Source organism: Sciurus vulgaris (assembly GCF_902686455.1).
Source record: "Sciurus vulgaris genome assembly, chromosome: 1".
Lineage (NCBI taxonomy): Eukaryota > Metazoa > Chordata > Mammalia > Rodentia > Sciuridae > Sciurus > Sciurus vulgaris.
In genome coordinates, this window is record NC_136461.1 from 56,653,468 (window position 1) to 56,672,200 (window position 18,733).

An 18,733-nucleotide genomic window follows, 5' to 3' on the forward strand; every position below is an offset into this window, starting at 1 on the left:
TTCTTTCTTTCTTTCTTTCTTTCTTTCTTTCTTTCTTTCTTTCTTTCTTTCTTTCTTTCTTTTTCTTTCTTTCTTTCAAGATGGAGGTTTTGCTATGTTCCCTAAGCATGTCTTGAACATCTGGACTCTGGTAATCCTCCCACCTCAGCCTCTTGAGTAGCTGGGACTACAGGAGTGCACCTGGCTTTTCACTAGCCATATTTCAAGTACTCAATAGCTACATGCAGCTAATGTTGACTTTGTGGGACAACACAGATACCAAACATTTCTATCAGAAAGTTCAGTTGGATAGCATTGCCTTAGAGGCTATGTCTCCATGTGGCAGGATAAGATTTGAACCTAGGTCTATCATGCGAAAGTCCATGCCTTTTTTCTTCTCTTTTCCCCTTCTCTTCTCTTCTCTTCTCTTCTCTTCTCTTCTCTTCTCTTCTCTTCTCTTCTCTTCTCTTCTCTTCTCTTCTCTTCTCTTCTCTTCTCTTCTCTTCTCTTCTCTTCTCTTCTTTCCTCCCCTCCCTCCCTCCCTCCCTTCCTTCCTTCCTTCCTTTTTTTTTTTTTTTTTTCTTCTTCTCCTTCTCCTTTTTATGGTCCTGGGATAAAACTTGCATGTTCTAGGCAAGCAACCTGACACTGAGCTACAGCCCCAGCCCCTTCCCATGCTTTTTCCACTTCAGCAGATTGAAGGACTGAGACTAAGTAGATGTTTGGCTTCTGTCTTGTCTAAGGCCAACATGAGCTCTCCAATCAAATTTTTGTGCAATTAAATTTTATTTCATGCAGTGTGACTACAAATTCTTTTTGCATTTCAACAAATGAAGTTAGTGTTTTATCTAAAGACCAGGTTTGCTGTAGTGACTATCCATATTTGATTTCTCTTCCTTGGCTTCAATGGACTCAGAAAAACAGTTTTCTTTTTAAAGAAAGTTTTCACACAGATCACAGATATTATTCATATTCAAAGAAACAGGGCTGACTTGAATTTTGTGGCAGATAGCAGAATCTCTGAGTGCTGCAGTTCTGTATTCCATCTGTACTTCATGAAAAGCAAGGATCATTGTCCCCAACAGAATGCAGCTAAATGGCAGCTGGAGCATGAATAGACAGGAAAAACACTCTCCTCCCTCTAATAACACCACTTCTGGCAGACAAGCGAGGTTCTCTTCTGAATGTGGGAAAGAGATGCTGTTATGATAAGAGTAATTATTAGACATTAGTTAAAATCCCATTTGGGGAGTGTTATACTGCTGCTGTTTTAAAAGAGGTTTGCTAACCCTCCAAGTTTGAGGGACAGATTAATTAGTGTCAATGAAGGATCTCCAACATAAAAACAAATTAAGCCCCCTTATCCAGCTTTGCCTGGGTGTCCTTGAGTTGCTTTTTCTTTGTGACAGGGACAGTGTTTGGTCTGATCTATTCTGATTGGAGAGAAGGAAAGGGAACTCACATTTTCGTAGGGCGTCTGATGTGCCAGACACCATGATAGGTACTTTAAAAGAAGGAGGCATCTTTGAACTAGGATTTCTCATTGTTCCCACCAGCCCACTGCAGAACATTTGCCAAATTGAGGCATTTGTGCCCTAGGACTGTCTTTGTGACACAGATTGAATCATCTGTTTTGAGTGGCCCCTCCCAAACCACTCTGGATTATGTGATTCCATTTCAAAAGAAAATAGGGGGTTAAAAAACATACTTCAGTTTGTTTCTCTTAAGTTTCTCCCATGAATACTAAAAAGCATTTGCTTCAGGGGCACTGGCTTGAAGGATATTTTTAAAATGTGATATCAGGTTCAATTTCTATCTGAAAGAAGTTGCATTAATTTTTATCCTTTGTCTAGTTTCACTGACTATAATATTTCCTCATCTCTCCCATCAAATATTTGAACTCATAGCCCAGATTTCTAAGATGAAGCTCATTTTGTGTACTGCAACTATTGTCGGTTTAGGCAAATCATTACATATAAACTTAGATGCATTCGGATCATCACTTTTTTATCCTTGTGCCATTCATTATATAAAAATATTCACAAAGCACAAAAAAACCTGACATTATGTACCCAAGTTTATTTTCAGGAAATATGTACACATATCACTCAAATCTTTACCTGTCCCACTTATTTCAATTGATTTTGCTAGCAATATAACCTTAGACCAATTATTTTAACCAGAGAGGAGGAGACTGTTTTTTTTTGTTTTGTTTTGTTTTTAATGAGAAAAAAAGGATAAAAGCTGGTTGCACACCTGTAATTCCAGTGATGTCAGAGATAGAGACAGGAGGAGTGTTAGTTTGAGGCCAGCCTCAGTAACTTAGTGAGTCCCTGTCTCAAAAATAAATAAATAAATAAATAAATAAAAAGGGCTGGAGATGTAGCTTAGGAGTAAAGCTCCCCTGGATTCAATCCCCAGTATGAGAGAGAGAGAGAGAGAGAGAGAGAGAGAGAGAGAGAGAGAGAGAGAGAGAGAGAGAGAGAGAGAGAGAGAGATATTGAGAGAGAGAATCACCTCTTAAAGTTCCAATGAAGATCAAATGAGACAGTATAAAAGCTCTTAGGGACGTCACCTTCAGTTCAAGATGGCATAACAGGGCCAGATTTGCTGTCCTGGCTGAAACAACAAAAAGCTGTTTAAACTATATGAAGTAATTATGTTTAAGACACCAGGCAACAGGCAACAGATGACAGTAATTCCTGATTGGAAACAAATGAGGTGAGCCCCGTAACTTCCTTAATTTGCTACCTTTAAGGAGCAGAGAGGAGAATCCTGGACAAAATAATGCCAGAGGAAAGATTATTGCGAGGAATAATGAATGTCATTTTATGATGATAAAGGGGATATTCCACCAAAGTGCATCACAATCCCAAACACATACACATCTAATAACACATCTTAAGAATTCATGAAACAAAAACTGATAGAACTGCAGAAGAATTAGATCAATCTACCAATAAATTTCTTCTCTTAAGCAATTTTCAGTTTTAACTGGGCTGACAGATTAGTTAACAATGTGACAGATTAGAAAACTCAAAATGATTTTCAAGGACTGCTATAAAGGGTAACAAATGAAAAAAGGAATGAAGAACAACTAAACTGTATTTTTTGGAGAGGAGATGTAGATAGTAGAGTAATTGTGTAATCTGAAAGGACTTAGAGGAAGTTGAGTACCACGGTGAGGTTCTGGAAGTGCGGCAAGAGCACTGGCAAAGCCTGGGTGACCCATGCGTAATGTAACAGAACAGGGCATCAGACAGTAGCATGCGGCATGTTTGGGGTGAGAGGTGCAAGACACCTTCAATATTTCTTTTTCTGCCACAGCACTCCTCAGACTATTTTGTGAGACTGCCTTACTTCCTGATTGGACCAGATGCTCATCATAACCCAGTTTTACCTGGGGAGCCATCTAAAAGGTCAAGATAGGTCACAGAACCCATTTTCAGTACTCTAATACAGTACACATTTCTTTTTCACGTGACAGGCCTAAGGAGGTATACAGAAGCATCTGTTCCACATGATCATTCAGGAATCCAGGCTCCTTTAGATTTTTACCCCTCTTCTCTCCATTTTCCAAATTCTGCCCTCTTAGTTAGTGGTGGGGAAGGAGAATTCAGAATTCATGAACACTTTTAATGTTTCAGGCCTAGATGTGGCATATGTCATGTAGGTTCATATTCCATTGGCTTAAGTTCAGACACACGGTCTCAAGTAACTGCGGGATGTGGTCCAGACATGTGCCCAGAAGAGAAGCAGTACTGGTATTTGTAAACACCAGCGACGTCTACAACAGATGTTCCTATCCTGCCTATCTATTGATGCTCCAAAAACTGCACTGCATTGTTGAACACTGAGTCTCGCTCCCAATTTACTTTCTAAGAGAATTCAGTGGTTTTTATTACAGAAAATGTTTATGGAAAGAATCTGAACTGTAGTCAAACTTGAATATTTTCTAACATCAATGAATGGAAATAAAACATCACACAAAAATATAAAAAGACTGAAGGCAGGGCTGGCAGTAGAGCTCTGTGGAAGAGTGCCTGTTTAGCATGTGTGAGGCCCTGGTTCAAGGTCCCACACCAAGAAGAAGAAGGTTTAATACATTCTCAAATTTCGGAAAGTTAGAGGAGGGCCAAAGAGGCTTTCAAATAATCTAATTTAGTCTCATAATTTTGGAGTTAAGTAAACTGAGACTAAGAGAGGCCAAATTACATGTCCAAATCTATGTAGATAATAAGTAAGAGAGCAGAGTTGAAACCTAATTGGTGTGGCCTCTTGCTTTAAATACTAACAAAAATTTAACACATCAAGATAAAAAGTCTTCATGTTATGCTTTAAAAAGGCACAGAAAAGTCAGTTTAGAAATCCAGTTAGACTTTAAATTACATAGTCATGGAAAAGAATCTTGCTTTCATTTTTAAAAGACATTACTATTTTTCTTTCTTTCTTTTTTTTTTTGGAAAGGGGTCCTGGGGATTGAACTCAGGGGCACTCAACCACTGAGTGACATCCCCAGCCCTTTTTTATATTTTATTTAGAGACAGGATCTCCCTGAATTGCTTAGTGCCTCACTTTTGTTGAGGCTGGCTTCGAACTCACAATCCTCCTGTCTTGGCCTCCTGAGCTGTTGGGATTAGAGCCATGTGCCACTGTGCCCGGTAGACATTACTATTTTAATTGAGAAAACATTAAAAAGGATCTACCAGGGAAATGCCTGCTTTCCATGGATTAATGAATTGAATTGTAGCAGTGGTGGTGAGTCTTCTTCTTTAGGAAAGAGTTGATCAATTTTTTTTTTTTTTTTACTTTCATAATAATAAATTCAGATCCAGTTGGAAGTATGACAGTGTATCTCACCTTTGCTTTTGGGATAGCAATTCATTTTTCAGTTCACACAGACTCGCCTTGCAGTAAATGTTCTGTTCCTTTTTAATTCTGATCTTTTTAAATACTGCCATTTCCAGTCTGATCTCCATTTTAATACACTGGACACCACAATCTCTCACTTACTTGGATTTGATATTAGGGATTAAAGGATTCCATCTAAATGTCTTTTCCAGACAAATGACATTTACCCTCATTCTCAAAGTTTAATAGTTTAATAGAAACCTTTCTAGACAGTGTCATGTACTTGTCTATCACCTTAAAAAGTGTTGACATTTCCCCTTATCTGCAGAGCTAAGTAACTGAGAGCAGAGATTTATAGTCAGGCAGCTTAGGTTTGAGTCTTGGCTCTGTGACCTGAGGGTATTGCTTAATTTCTCTGTTTTTCAGTTTCCTCATTTTGTAAAATGAGAACAATATTAGTATAATCTTCAGAAAGTAGTTGTGAAGATTAAAAGTTAATATGTGTAAGGCACTTGGGACAGTGTCTTGTAGGTAATCATTACTAAGTATGTATTAGTTCAAGGAGTCACAGCCTACCCTGTGGAGAGGGTTGGGGGAGGGGAGATATTAATTCATGGAACACACAGAGCATTTACCAACTAGTGATAAGTGACAGAAAGGAAAAGTACTAAGTGCTATTAGAGCGTTAACAGGGGAACCAGATTTAGCCTGGCATTGTATTACAGAATTCTTTACATTTTAGTTTCTCCTACTGATGTGTGAATTTTTTGAAAGCAAGAATCATGTCTTAATCTTCCTTATGTAACTGTCAGTAAGCACAGGATCCGGCGCATAGCAGGGGCTCCAGACTGCTTTGGAAAGAGAGATTAAAGGAAAGAAAGAAAAAAATTCTACAGGTATCACCATGAGAATACAAAGATATTGGAGGCGAGCATCAGCAGGGGGCAGAGAATTATGCTCCCTGGTGCCCCTGCCACCTGCAGAGGCGCAGCCCCTCCTGCTCAGGGGTCAGCACCCCAGTGGCTCCTGTGTTGCAGCTTAATGAGGATGTATCCATTTATGCATTAAGGCTCATTCACTTTGTTCAAAGCAGTCCCTCAGGTCTTCCCGGAGGACTGGTTTGCTTATTTTATCCAGGATTTTTAGAATACTGCTGACATGTTTGATAATCAGGGAGTCTTTGGAAGGGGGCTGCTTATCTTGGGGAAAGGCAGGGAGCTATGTTTGAAGACAAGTTTTCTTCCCATGAGAGCTGAGTTGTTTGAAAACAGGCTGCCTTCAGCCTTGCCTGGAATCCAGCACGAAGGAGAGACACAGATGCAGTATTGAGGGGCATTGCTACTCTCTTGACCTGAGGAGTGAATGGATCCCACAGGTAACCTGGAAGTTACAGCCCACTTTAGACAGAAAGAGAGGAGAGATGGCCAGGACCTGGCCCCAGGTCACACTCTGGCAGAGTCTGAAGACCTCAGACCTGTTGCTCCCAGTCTGACACACTACACCATCATAAATGGGTATTTGAAAAGTAGGAATCGACTCTTAAAAACTCGAATAAATGAGGAAAGAGAAAGAAGAGACTGAATTATTTGAATCTCTATTTTTAAATTGTGTTAACCTAGATGAAATCTACTTCAAGAAAATATGATCAAAATATTTAATGATAATAAGACACCAGCAAACACTTGCATGTCATTTATTACTTGGTAGGCATCACTCTGAGAGTTATATATCTATAAATTCATTTAAGTTCCACAACAACTTGATGACTGAGGTCCTATTATTATCCCTATTTTTCACATGAAGAGATCCAGGCATGAGTATCTTGCCCAAGGTCACATGTTTAGCAACTTGAAGAGATAGAATAAAGACTTAGTTAAATCTTAAAGGAAGCCAGGGTCATTACTGAATGCTTACAATGTGTTAACTAACTGCTTTGCATCTTTGTCAGGAAGTACTTCTTTGCTTCTTTAATCTAGTCTCGTTTGTAACCATGGACTGATAGAATTTCTGACATTACTCCATATGCTAAAAGAAAAAAAGTATGCTAAAAGAAGCAATTGGGATCAAGAAGAATCTTGTTTCATTTCAGAAGCTCCATTCACAATGCCTCGGAAGTAGGATTTGTCCCAGACTCAGAGGGGAGGACAGACCCTAGCTTTGACTGAGACCCAGGACAGAGGATAGAAAAGAAAAAGAAAGTACAGGGGAAAATACGAAGGCAAACCATGTGGACTGAAAGACAACCTGCTGGGAACAAGAGCCAAACAGTTTGCAGCATCCGCTGTATTCCAAGCATGTCTTTGACCCAACTGCAAGGAAATTGCTGTCGTTCTGGTAAAGGTTGATATCTGTGTTCCCTTCCAGATGCTGTATTGCATAAAGACAATAATTCATCTCATTCAACTCCAAAATAGCCCTCTAAGCTAAGTATTATATTTACGCAAATAAGTAATCTGAGATCTAGATAGCAATGCCCATCATCAGACAGCTAGTGAAAGGCGGAGGAAGATTAAAACTCGCCTCTTGGGTTTTGAAACCAACACCCTATCACCCCAGATGATAGTTAAAATCATCCCAGCCCACAAATGCCCTCCCTTTCCTCACCAGTTAGCTGAGTTAAGGTACTTGTTTTGTGTGCCCAGTTATCCCACCCCTTTGTTCCTCTGCTTTTGTTCCTGTGCTCTAGAGGAGGCCAGTAAAATCAGGAAACCTTGTCAAGTGCAAGAAAGGTTAAGTGGTCATGCCAGGTGGAGTCATGAAGGAGCACAGGAGCGCCAGTGGGTTCCCAGGGGCCCTTTCCATCATGGAGCCCCTCAGTAACGAGCTGTCAATACCATCCCAAAATAGAAGGCATCAAACAGCCCAGGTCTTGGCTCTGTCTTACCACTGAGGTGGCCAGTCCAGGAAGCATTAGCACATTTTGCTTTTCTAAGAATAAAAAGAACCGCAACTGTGTCCTTGAGTGTGTTAAACAATGCTAGAGGGAGGGGTCAGGAGAGAGGTACGGGTGGTGGTTTATGGGCAGGAGATGAGAGAAACCACAGGGCTCATTTGCGCCGCACTAATGGATCTCAAGTGAGGAGTCTGGATGCCAAGGGCGCTGCTGTCTTGAAATGAGAAGAACCGAGAACAAGCGAAGTCCATTAGTGTCATGTTTGTGTTTCTCCTCCTCTGATGCTGGATTCCAGGCTCACAGGGAGAAAAGACCAACACTTTCCATCCTCAAGAGCTTTGCCCATTAGTGTCAAATTATCCCAGTGGAGAGAGGGTAAAAAAAAAAAAGCAGCAGTGTAAACAGAAATTCATACGTGGATGCCTCTCTGCTCTGCAGTAGCTCGGATGTCGAAGGAAGAGGATTAGTTGATAGCTGGGGCAGGGGCGTGTTCCTTCACCTTCCGCACTTACAGACTTTAGCAAGAGATCACCTTACCTAAGAAGATTTCGTTAACTAAAAAGTCATCAAAACCACAACATGACCTGTAAATCAGGAGCTTCATGTACCTTAGTTCTGAGCCATCAATAATTTCACCAAGAATTGCTTTGATCCACAAAAATAAAAAAATAATGCCCCAAAATAATACCTAATATTTCTAAGCACTAATTTTGGGCTGGTTATTGTTTTAAGTGCTCACACTTAAAACTGGTTATTGTTTTAAGTTCTAACCCACTCAGTTCTTATAGTAGTAGTTCTTATTGTAGTACCAAGAGGTAGTCGTATTTCCACTTCCACTTTTAAATAAGAACAGAGGCACAGTGGAGTGTTGTCTTAGTCTTTTTTTTTTTCTTTTTTCTTTTTTTCCTGCTGGGACTAAAAGACCTGACAAGAGGAGGAAAAGTTTATTTGGGGGCTTATGGTTTTAGAGATCTCTGTCCATAAGTGGCTGGCTCCATTCTTCCCGGCTCCAGGCGGGGCAGAACATCATGGTGGAAGAGTGTGGCAGAGGGAAGTGGCTCACATGATAATCAGGAAGCAGAGAGAAAGAGAGAGAAATTTCACTCACCAGATACAAAATATATACCCCAAGGCACACCCCCAATAACCCACCTCTTCCAGCCATATCCTATCTGCATTTAGTTACCACTCAATTAATCTCTATTATGGGATTAATTCACTGTTTGGGTTAAGGCTGTCCTAACCCAATCATTTCTCCTCTAAGTCTTCTTGCATTGTCTCACACATGAGTTTTGGGGGTTACCTCAGAACCAAACCATAACAAGTGTTTTATCATCTATTACCATATAACAAACTACTGCAACACTTAGTGACCTGAAATACACTAATGGCTATTAGGTCACAGTTTTGAGGGAGCAGACATTTGGATGGGGCACAGCAGAAACAGCCTCTGCTCTGCTTCGTGAATGGCAGTTGGCATGATTTGAATAGCTGGAGCCTGATCGGGTACCTGTCTCTGAATGACTAGCTTGAGCGTCCTTATAGTATGGTGACCTCAGGTAGTTGGATTTCTTCCATAGTGCCCAGGGAGCCACGGACAAGTGTTTTGAGTACACTAAGTGGTACCTGTCAGGTTTCTTATGAACAACCTCAGAAGCCCCAGGTGACTTCTACGGCAGACAAGTTCTTAAGATTAGCCAAGATTCAAGGGAAGGAGAATCCAATTCTATCTCTAACTAAGAGGTTTACCAACAAACTTAGAATCATTTTAAACCTGTCACAGTAAATAATCAAGTCCTATAGTTGGTGGGCTGAAAAAAATCATTATAAATCAGAAACTCTTAGCCACTAATTTATGTGTTATTGAGACAAATCCAGTGGATGATACATATTCTGGTATTCACTTGTAAGTCAGTGTTTGGAAAATTCACATTTTATTCTAAAGATGTAATATTTATTTTCTCTCTCCCTTTCTCAAATATTTATTAAATACCACTTTTATGCCAGGCACTGTCCTGGGTGTTAGGGATAAAAAAACAAACCACTATTCCTACTTTTACATGTTTCATAGTCTAATGAGGGGAGACAAACACGTACTTAATTATTCTTCAGTAAGATTAACTCTACATAAGAGCTAATATGCAAACTGAGTAGAGAACACCTAATTCTAGTTTAGGGGTCTGGGAAAGCTTTTCAAAATAAAGGAAATAAGGTCTGAATTATAACAGACAATTAAGAGGAACTTGCCATTAAAATTCTTATGTTAAAGCCTCAACTCCAATGTGACTTTTTGGAGATCGGGCCTTGAAGGAAGTCATTAAGGATAAATGAGTCATAAAGTTGGGACCCTGCTTAATTAGAATTAGTGTCTTTCTGAGAAGAAACACCAGAGAGATTATGTTCTTTGCTATGTAGGGACACACACAAAGGTGGCCTTTTCCAAGGCCAGAAGAGAGGCCTCATCAGAAACCCAATGGGCTTGAACCTACCTGATCTTGGATTCTAACTTCTCGAATAAATTTGTTTAATTCATCCAGTTGATGACATTTTGTTATGGGAGCTCGAAGGAGGAATATTCCAAAGAGAAGCACCAGTATATGGAAGTGATAAGGGATGTTAACCAAACCAAAAGACCTGACAAGAACAATATAGAGGAAGAAAAATTTATTTGGAGGCTCATAGTTTCAGAGGTCTCAGTCCATAGATAGCCAACTCCATTCCTTGGGGTTCAAGGTGAGGCAGAACATTGTGGTGGAAGAGTGTGGTGGAGAAAATCCGGACATCACACCACACCAGAAAGGAGAGAAGGCGGGGGGAGGGGATATGTTCGGGGGAAGGGGGAGGGAGACTCTCCTCACCAGGCAAAATATAAACCCCAAAGGCACACCCCCAGTGGCATACCTCCTTCAGTCACATCCTACCTACCTACAGTTGTTAACACCCAGTCAATCCCTACCAGTGAATTAATACATTGATTAGGTTAAGACTCTCATAACCCAATCATTTCACTTCTAAACCTTCTTGAATTGTCCACACATGAGCTTTTGGGGGACACCTGATAGTGAAACCATAACAGACATAAAGGAGCTCAACCTGTTTAGGAACAGCAGCAGTTCATCAGGACTGGAGTAGTGTATATTTCTGGATGAACAGTAGGAAACAGACCAGAAAAGATACCCAAATGTGGGCTTTTTGTTCTCCTTGAATTTCTATGTCAGTTACCTCGAGGGTTGCCTGATCTTTGGATTTCTCCTTCTGTGAGATAAATTTCCATATTGTTTGAACAACCTTGACATAAATTTTCTATTCTTTGTGTTCAAAGGTATTGAATTATTTAGGGTGAATTCTGGCTGCATGTCATAGCAATCCCAAAATAATTTTGGTTTAAGCAACATAGAAATTTAATTATCTTTCAATAAAAAGTACAGATGTTGGCAGTCCAGAGCTTATGATGGAAAAGCCTGGGGTCCCTTTATCATATTTTTGTACCATTCTCAATAGACAGCTTTGGGATCATGTTAAGAGTTCCACCTCTTAGGTCTGCATTTCTACCAGGAAGACATGAGGATACCGGGCTTGTATGTCTTCCCTTTTTACATACCTAGAAAGCACACACACTTCTACTTGTATGCCACTGATCAGAGCTTAATCACCTGAGGCAAATGTAGATGCTTGAAAGTTGTCTTTACTTTGTTACCTCTTCTTCCAGGTAATAATCTCTGGAATTTTACTACAGAAGAGGAGAAGGAATTTTGAGGAATGCTTACCAATCTCTACTACATGGAGAATCCCCAGAAATCACCTAGATGACTTTGGGGGACAGTGGAAATAGATTTTAGAGATGATTTTGTGGGGGTACTTTGATGGTAATTCTGGTATAATGGGACTTTTTTTTTTTTTTTCCTGTTTCAGTCAGCTTCTTCACTGCTGTGATCAAAAGACCTGACAGAACAATTAGAGGAGGAAAAGTTCATTTGGGGTCCATGGTTTCAGAGGTCTAGTCCACAGATGGCCAGCTCCATTCTTGTGGGCTTGAGGTAAGGCAGAACATGGTGGTGGAAGAGTGTGGTGGAGAAAAGCAGCTCAGGACATCATACCAAGAAGCAGAGAGAGGGCTGGAGTTGTGACTCTGTGGTAGAGCACTTGCCTTGCATGTGTGAGGCACTGGATTTGGTTCTCAATACCACATATAAATAAATGAATAAAATAAAGGTCCATCAACAACTAAAAACATTTTTTTTAAATAAAAAGGGGAGAGTTTTTTTTTTTTTTAAAGGGGGGGAGAGAGAGAGAGAGAGAGAGAGGGAGAGAGAGAGAATGAACTCTGCTTAACAAGGACAAAATACACACTCTGAAGGCAAGCTCCCAAAGACGCAACTCCTTCAGCCTATCCCTATCTTGGGATTAATTCACTGATTAGGTTAAGGATCTTTTAACCCAATCATTTCACCTCAACCTTCTTGCATTGTCTCACAATGAGTTTTTGAGGAGCACCTAATATCTAAACCATAAGTTTCTGACAGGTAACCAGGTTTCTGTAACTATATGTATTCATTCTTCAAGTTTCCGAGACTGCTTTCCTGGAGTTTTATAAAAGGCTTTTTTTTTTTTTTTTTTTTTTTTTTTTCATCTTTGTCACCAAGGAAGAGAGAGATAGACTATTTCTCTCTGTGGCTCATATGTCCTTGCTATTGTGTAGTCCTTCAGAGTCTATAGAGTGCTTCCATATCATGTAGCCTCTACCTCCAGAACAGAAAAAATGAATATAACATTAGAGAGCCACTGAGCTCCTTCCCACCAAGGTGAGGCGTGAGTCAGTGTGGCATCTGGGAAATGATTAGGTCATGAGGTCGAAACTGGTTATATAAAAGAGACCCCAGAGGGCTGGATCAACCCCTTCTCTGTGACAGAAGTCTATGAGGATGTGGGCATTCATCGGACATCAGATCTGCTGTCACCTTGATCTTGGCTTTCCCAGTCTCATTTCTTCTGTTTACAAGCTATACAATATATGGCATTTTGTTAGAAAAGCTTGAACAGACTAAGATATGCATTTAGTAGCAATTTCTCATGTTGTTTCTCAGAATTCATATTAAGTATTCACATGTTATCAGTATTACTGAAGAGAGATCCCCCAAACACTCTGCAAAATGCTGACCACCTACTCCATTCTTCACTGTGAGAATGAGGTGTTTCATCTTCATCTGACTTCCTCATATTGACACTATGGGTGCTGAATTTATGTTCTGTATTTGACCTTCTCACCTTCTCTCCTCCCCTCCTGCTTATTAACTTGCTTTTATTTCTCTCTACTTGCTGCAATGAAGGAATTCTTTTAATGAGAACAGTTCTTTTCTGACTGGAATCTAGATCTCTTCCCTATAAATCCATGACACTTCTGTGTAATACCATTAAGCATGCCCTCTGAGAGCTTGGGGCCAGTTTCTATTTACCACTTCTCTCCCAATACAGTGCTCTTAGATATTCTTATCTTATTTTGGAATAGTCAGAAGCCACCATGCCTTGCTACATCATTCGGTTAGTTCACTTCAGGATTTTGTCTAGATCATACAGTGAGTCCTAACTAGACAAGAGAGAAACAGAGAAGCAATGGGAAAAGAGTTCAAGGGACTTCTCTGGTCTTCAGAAGGGCCTCAGATCCTGATGGCTTCCTGTGCCCACATCATACAGTGTAAATCCTGAAAAATCACCCTCCTGCTACCTATAAGCTAGTTCTTACAACCAAAAAAAGCCTACCTGATTTCTAATCACTATTTATTTTTTACTTAATTTGTTTCTTGCAACACACAGTTGAGACTTAGAGACCTTAGAAGACTTCAAAAGATACTCCACAGCTATTAAATGGTGGAACTGAGACTGAAGACGGATTCTTAGTGATTACACATACGTGTACATTTACAGCAGTGCAGTTCCCAATAGCTAAATTATAGAACCAGCCCAGGTACCTGTCAACAGATGAATTGATTAAGAAATGTGGAATATATATACAATGGAATTTTACTCAATCATAAAGAAGAATGAAATTATGGCATTCGCAGGTAAATGGATAGAACTGGAGAACATCATGAAAAGTTAAGTAAGTCAGACTCAGAAAATCAAGGGTCAAATGTCTTCTCTCACATGTGGAAACTGGACCAAAATAAGGGGGGGAAAGGTGATTCCATCAAAATAGAAGGGAGATCAGTGGAGTAGAGGAAGGGGAAAGAAGGAAAGGGGGGAGGAACAAGAAGAGGGAGGAACAGAGGAATGAAATTGACCAAATCATGCTATGCATATATGTGAATATACCACAGTGAGTTTCACCTTTATGTGTCTCTATAAAGCACCCATTAAAAAACTGTAAGTGAATAGAAGGAAGACCAGGAAAGTAGTGGAAGAGGAGTGAGGAGAGAGAAGAGGGGAGGGAAAAGTGAAGTTCTAGGGACAAAAGTGGAACAAATTATATTCCGTGCATGTATGATTATTTCAAAATGAACCCTAATATTATGTAGAATTTTAACACAGTAATTGAATATAAAAGCCCAATGCCATGGACTTTTTATATTTAATTATTGCATTATAATTCTACATAATGTAGAATTATGCAGAATAGCTGTTGGTGAAAACATGGTGGAAGCAGAGCTCTAGGTGGCATTGTCTGCTAGAGAGCTGCAGTGGTCCTGGGCATGGCATATGCCATGGAATTTTGGAGCACTCCTTCCTTTGTTTCTCCAATTCATTTGATTATCAAAGAAAACCTGTAGGTATAGACACCAGAAGCATTGTTATCTTCCATTTTAAATGCAGAAATTGAGCTTCTAGAAGTTGACTTAGACAAGGTCACAGAACCAGGATAGTCTTGGTGGTGTTTAGGTTTATGATTTTTTAAACACCCAATCCAGCATTTTGACCCATATTTGGCTTTCAATAAATGTTTTCAAACAGGAAGAAAGAAGAGAAAGAATGAAAGATGGAAAGGAGGAAGAGAAGTGAAGAAGAGTGTCTCCTTTTCCAGCTACAATCCATGGTCAATACCCAATGAGCAATGATTCAGCTCATGTCTCTTCACCCCAGGACTCCACCCAGTCCATGCTCAGCAGTCCTCAAGTTGATTTCTTAGAATACCTAAGGTCTCCATAATCCTGGTACTCAGTGATTCATCCTCTCTCCATCTGTTTATGTAACAAGTCTAACCACAGCCAATGTTGCTGATTACATGCTGGAAATGACCTAACAAAATTTTATTTAATGATCTCCAATCATTTCCATCTGGTCTGTGGGTGGCTACACAGTCATTATTCATCAATGGAACTTTGCAAACACAAACACATATGTATGTATATAATAAAACCTCAATAATTCACACTAATTGGAGAGAAGGCCTATCTGAATTAACAAAAAATTAATTTTATTACTTTCAAGCTTATGATGTAATTCACCACCTAATGAGCATGTGGCTAGATGGCAAGAGCACTGGAATGAGAGTCTTGTGAGCTGGACTTGGTTATGGAGAGAAATGAGATAAACAGGGGGAGAGATGCAACCTAGCTCTCACAAGATGGAACACTGAAGCATGGTGATCACAGCTTAGGGTCTGATTCTTAGATATGTAGGTCCAGACACCCAAAATTGTTGGTATAGCCCGAGTGATCCACTCTGTATAGTTAAGACATGTCTAATTAAAGTCAGCATATTATAGAGGTATCTACATACCCATGTTTATCACAGCAGAATACACAATAGCCAAGTCATGGAATTAGCCTAGGTGTCCATCAGTGTATGAATGGACAAAGAGAATGTGACATATATACACAATGGAGTATTATTCAGTTACAAAGAAGGACAAAATTGTGTCATGTACAGAAAGATTGATAGAACTGGGGATCCTCATATTAAAAAGGTTAGATTCAGAAAGACAAGTATCACATGCTTTCCCTTGTATTTGACATCTAGGGGAGCAAACATGAAATAACAGGAAAAATATTAGAGAAGAGGAAGGGGATCAGGGGAGGTGGGGGTAAGAGAAGGTTATGGGAGTGGACATGATCAAATTATATTATTTATGTGCACAAATATACCACAATGATATCTATTACTCTGCAAAATTAAAATGCACTAATTAAAATCATTATATAACAGAAGACATGACCAAGTGAATACAATAAGTAAATGGATCATGGTAAACAAAATTACTTTTGATTGAATAAAAAATTAATGCCAATTTGTTAGTTTCATTTGAAAAAAATCATCTTTCATGTGGACCAAACTTATAGTTGGCTCATCAGTACATTATCTTTCATGTAGGAAAGTTCTCATCATATGCCAATCTTGATCCATTAGGTTACATTCTATTACAAGTAACAAGCTACAATTCCAAACCAGCAGCACAAAAAGCACAAAAGGGTGGATTTGGTGCTTTTTTTTTTTTTTAAAATAATAATTAGAAATTCAAAGCAGAATGAGATCTACTGGACTGTACTCAATGCTATTGTCAAAGTCTGATGTTTTTTTTTTTTTATGAGGTGTGTGTGTACACTTAGGTAGAAGCTTATGCTTTGTCTCTGCTTTCTATAATGTCAGGTTCACTCCAAGGCTGTTTTCTCTTATGTGCAAAATGGCTGTATTTGCTTTCCATCTGTGTACCACAAGGCTCAGAGTGGAGTTGATCTGAGAAAGAGAAGGAGTGAAAAATGGGAGGCAAAGAGGCAGAAGGAGAAAGTGGGTCTGGACATTATGAAGGCAATGATACTGTCTTTACATAGATTATTCTTAAAAAGATGCTCAGAAGCAAGGACTCAGTTTCCTGGGCAAACAACAGTCACTATCATCCAGCTCAAGGTATCATGTCTCTTGGACTGGGATGCAGGCAACATCCAATTGCCAGGTACATGCTCTTTCATTGTCCTTTTCTAGTCTGAGTGCAGGCTTGGCTTCCCTTTCCATTCTCTTCTGTTTAGAAAATTACAATAAAGTTCATTAGACCACAGTTCCCCACCCTTAAATTGCATTCTAGTTACACATTACTAAAACTGCATCCCAATGATCTTTAAGAGACTTGGAAAACATCCATGTTTATTAGACTTGTAGGGTGCTTGATCTTTGTCCATTTGTGTAGATTCCAAATGGTTTCCCTCTCAGAGAGGATTCTGGTCAACAAGTTCTGGATATGTGAAATTGACTTAGGAAAGCCCTTTCTGATGGCAGCTACAGAAATAAATATAAAACTAATGCAGCACACAATATTTCATCTAATCCCCAGGAGGTATTATTTTCATTTAGAAAGGTTTAGGATCTGGCCCAACTTCTCATAGCCTCTAGAAGGTGGATCCTTTGCTTCCCACATCTGCTCCAGTTCTCTGAGAAGTAAAGTACAGATATTAGTTCCAGCTCTTCCATTATCTATGTGTGTGGCCTTGAGTTCTTCATCTGCAGAAATGACAGGGGCAGATTAGATGATCTTTGAGATTGCATCTAATTTTAGGATGTTATGCATTTATGTAAGGAAATAACCTCTCATTTACTCTGCTTTTCCTGAATAAACTCAAGGTATAATTAGTAATGTGCAATATGTAAATAAATGTGGCAAATGGGCTTAAAACTTTATTCCTTCACACTGTTTCAATATTGATTTTGAAATTATCTTGAAAGCTAAAAGATGAGCTCCTGCTCCACTGTGGTGTATTGTGGGTGCCAGCATCAGAGGTTGACTTACCCTGGAAATGTCCAGAATCTTTTCCTTTGAGAAGAGTGTCTCCTCCTCTGATTCTTCCTACGGCTTTGATAGAGGTAGGAAGATCCCTTTAGTGTCTAAGTAGTCACTGAGTTGAAGTGCAGTTAACTAACTTTTATCACAGAGTTTGCCTAAAGAGAGAGAGAGAGGGAGGGAGAGAGAGGTGAATACTCTCAGCAAACACCCATGCATGGTTAGATCTACACTTGGGTCACAGTGGCTATTCTGCTCCTTTCCTAGTAACCTCTACTTTCTCAGAAACAAAGGTATTATCTCCTAAGCCTCAATCCCTATATACAGAAAGTTCAAACATATTCAAGGAGATTTTAAAATGCTACTTCCATATGTAAGCTAATAGGATTAATTAAATTATTCTTGATCTGCCTTCTCTATCTTCTCTGCTACAAAACTGGTACAGTGCAATGAGCCTGCAGCCCAGAGCCAGTCAGGTTGAAATCTCAGTTCTGCCACCTGTTAGTTGTATGACTTTTAATCTTGATCTTGCTCTGCTTGGTCTCCCATTCCAGCCTGTTTGATTTTCATATCCTTCATTTTTTTTTCCTCATCATGCTCTCAATTTCCTCAATCTGGTTGAACATATGAATTAAAAACTGTTTTGGCATTTTTGTTTATTAATTGTATCATCTGTAGCATTTCTGGACTGTTTCTATGAACTGATTTTCTTCCCCTTCCCCTTTTGTATCGGTTTTCCTGTTGTTTTGCAGTGCTGGGGATCACACCTAAGACCTTATGCATGCTAGGCAGGCGCTCTCTTACTCAGCTACATCCCCAGCCCTTGTTGGTTTTTAAGTTAAGGTAGGATGATAAATCCAGTCTTCTGCCTTGTGAGGCCTGGAAGCAGAAATCTGTCTCCCTGCTTTATGAACCACTGCTCCTCTGCTCACCCGCTGAAGTGGGCCTAAGCAATTTATATAACCTCACAATCCTCAGTTCCCTTGGCTGTAAAGTGTGGACTTATTGTAATACTTATTTATAGTGAGGTTGTTAAGAATTAAGTAAAATAATCCATATGGTGTAGTCTATTGCTTACCACATAACAACTGGTTAAAAAATTCTAGCAATGATGATATTGATTCTTAGACAACATCTGTTTGTGTTGAACACAAAACCACAAATTTCTCAATGCCACAAGTTTCATGTCTATAAAACATCCAGGGTCTATTTTTACTGCTGAGGAGACCTGGGATCTATTATCTTAAGGTGGCAAACGATGGTCCATGAGCCAAATTCAACCCTCTGTTCTCGCAGATGAAGGTTTT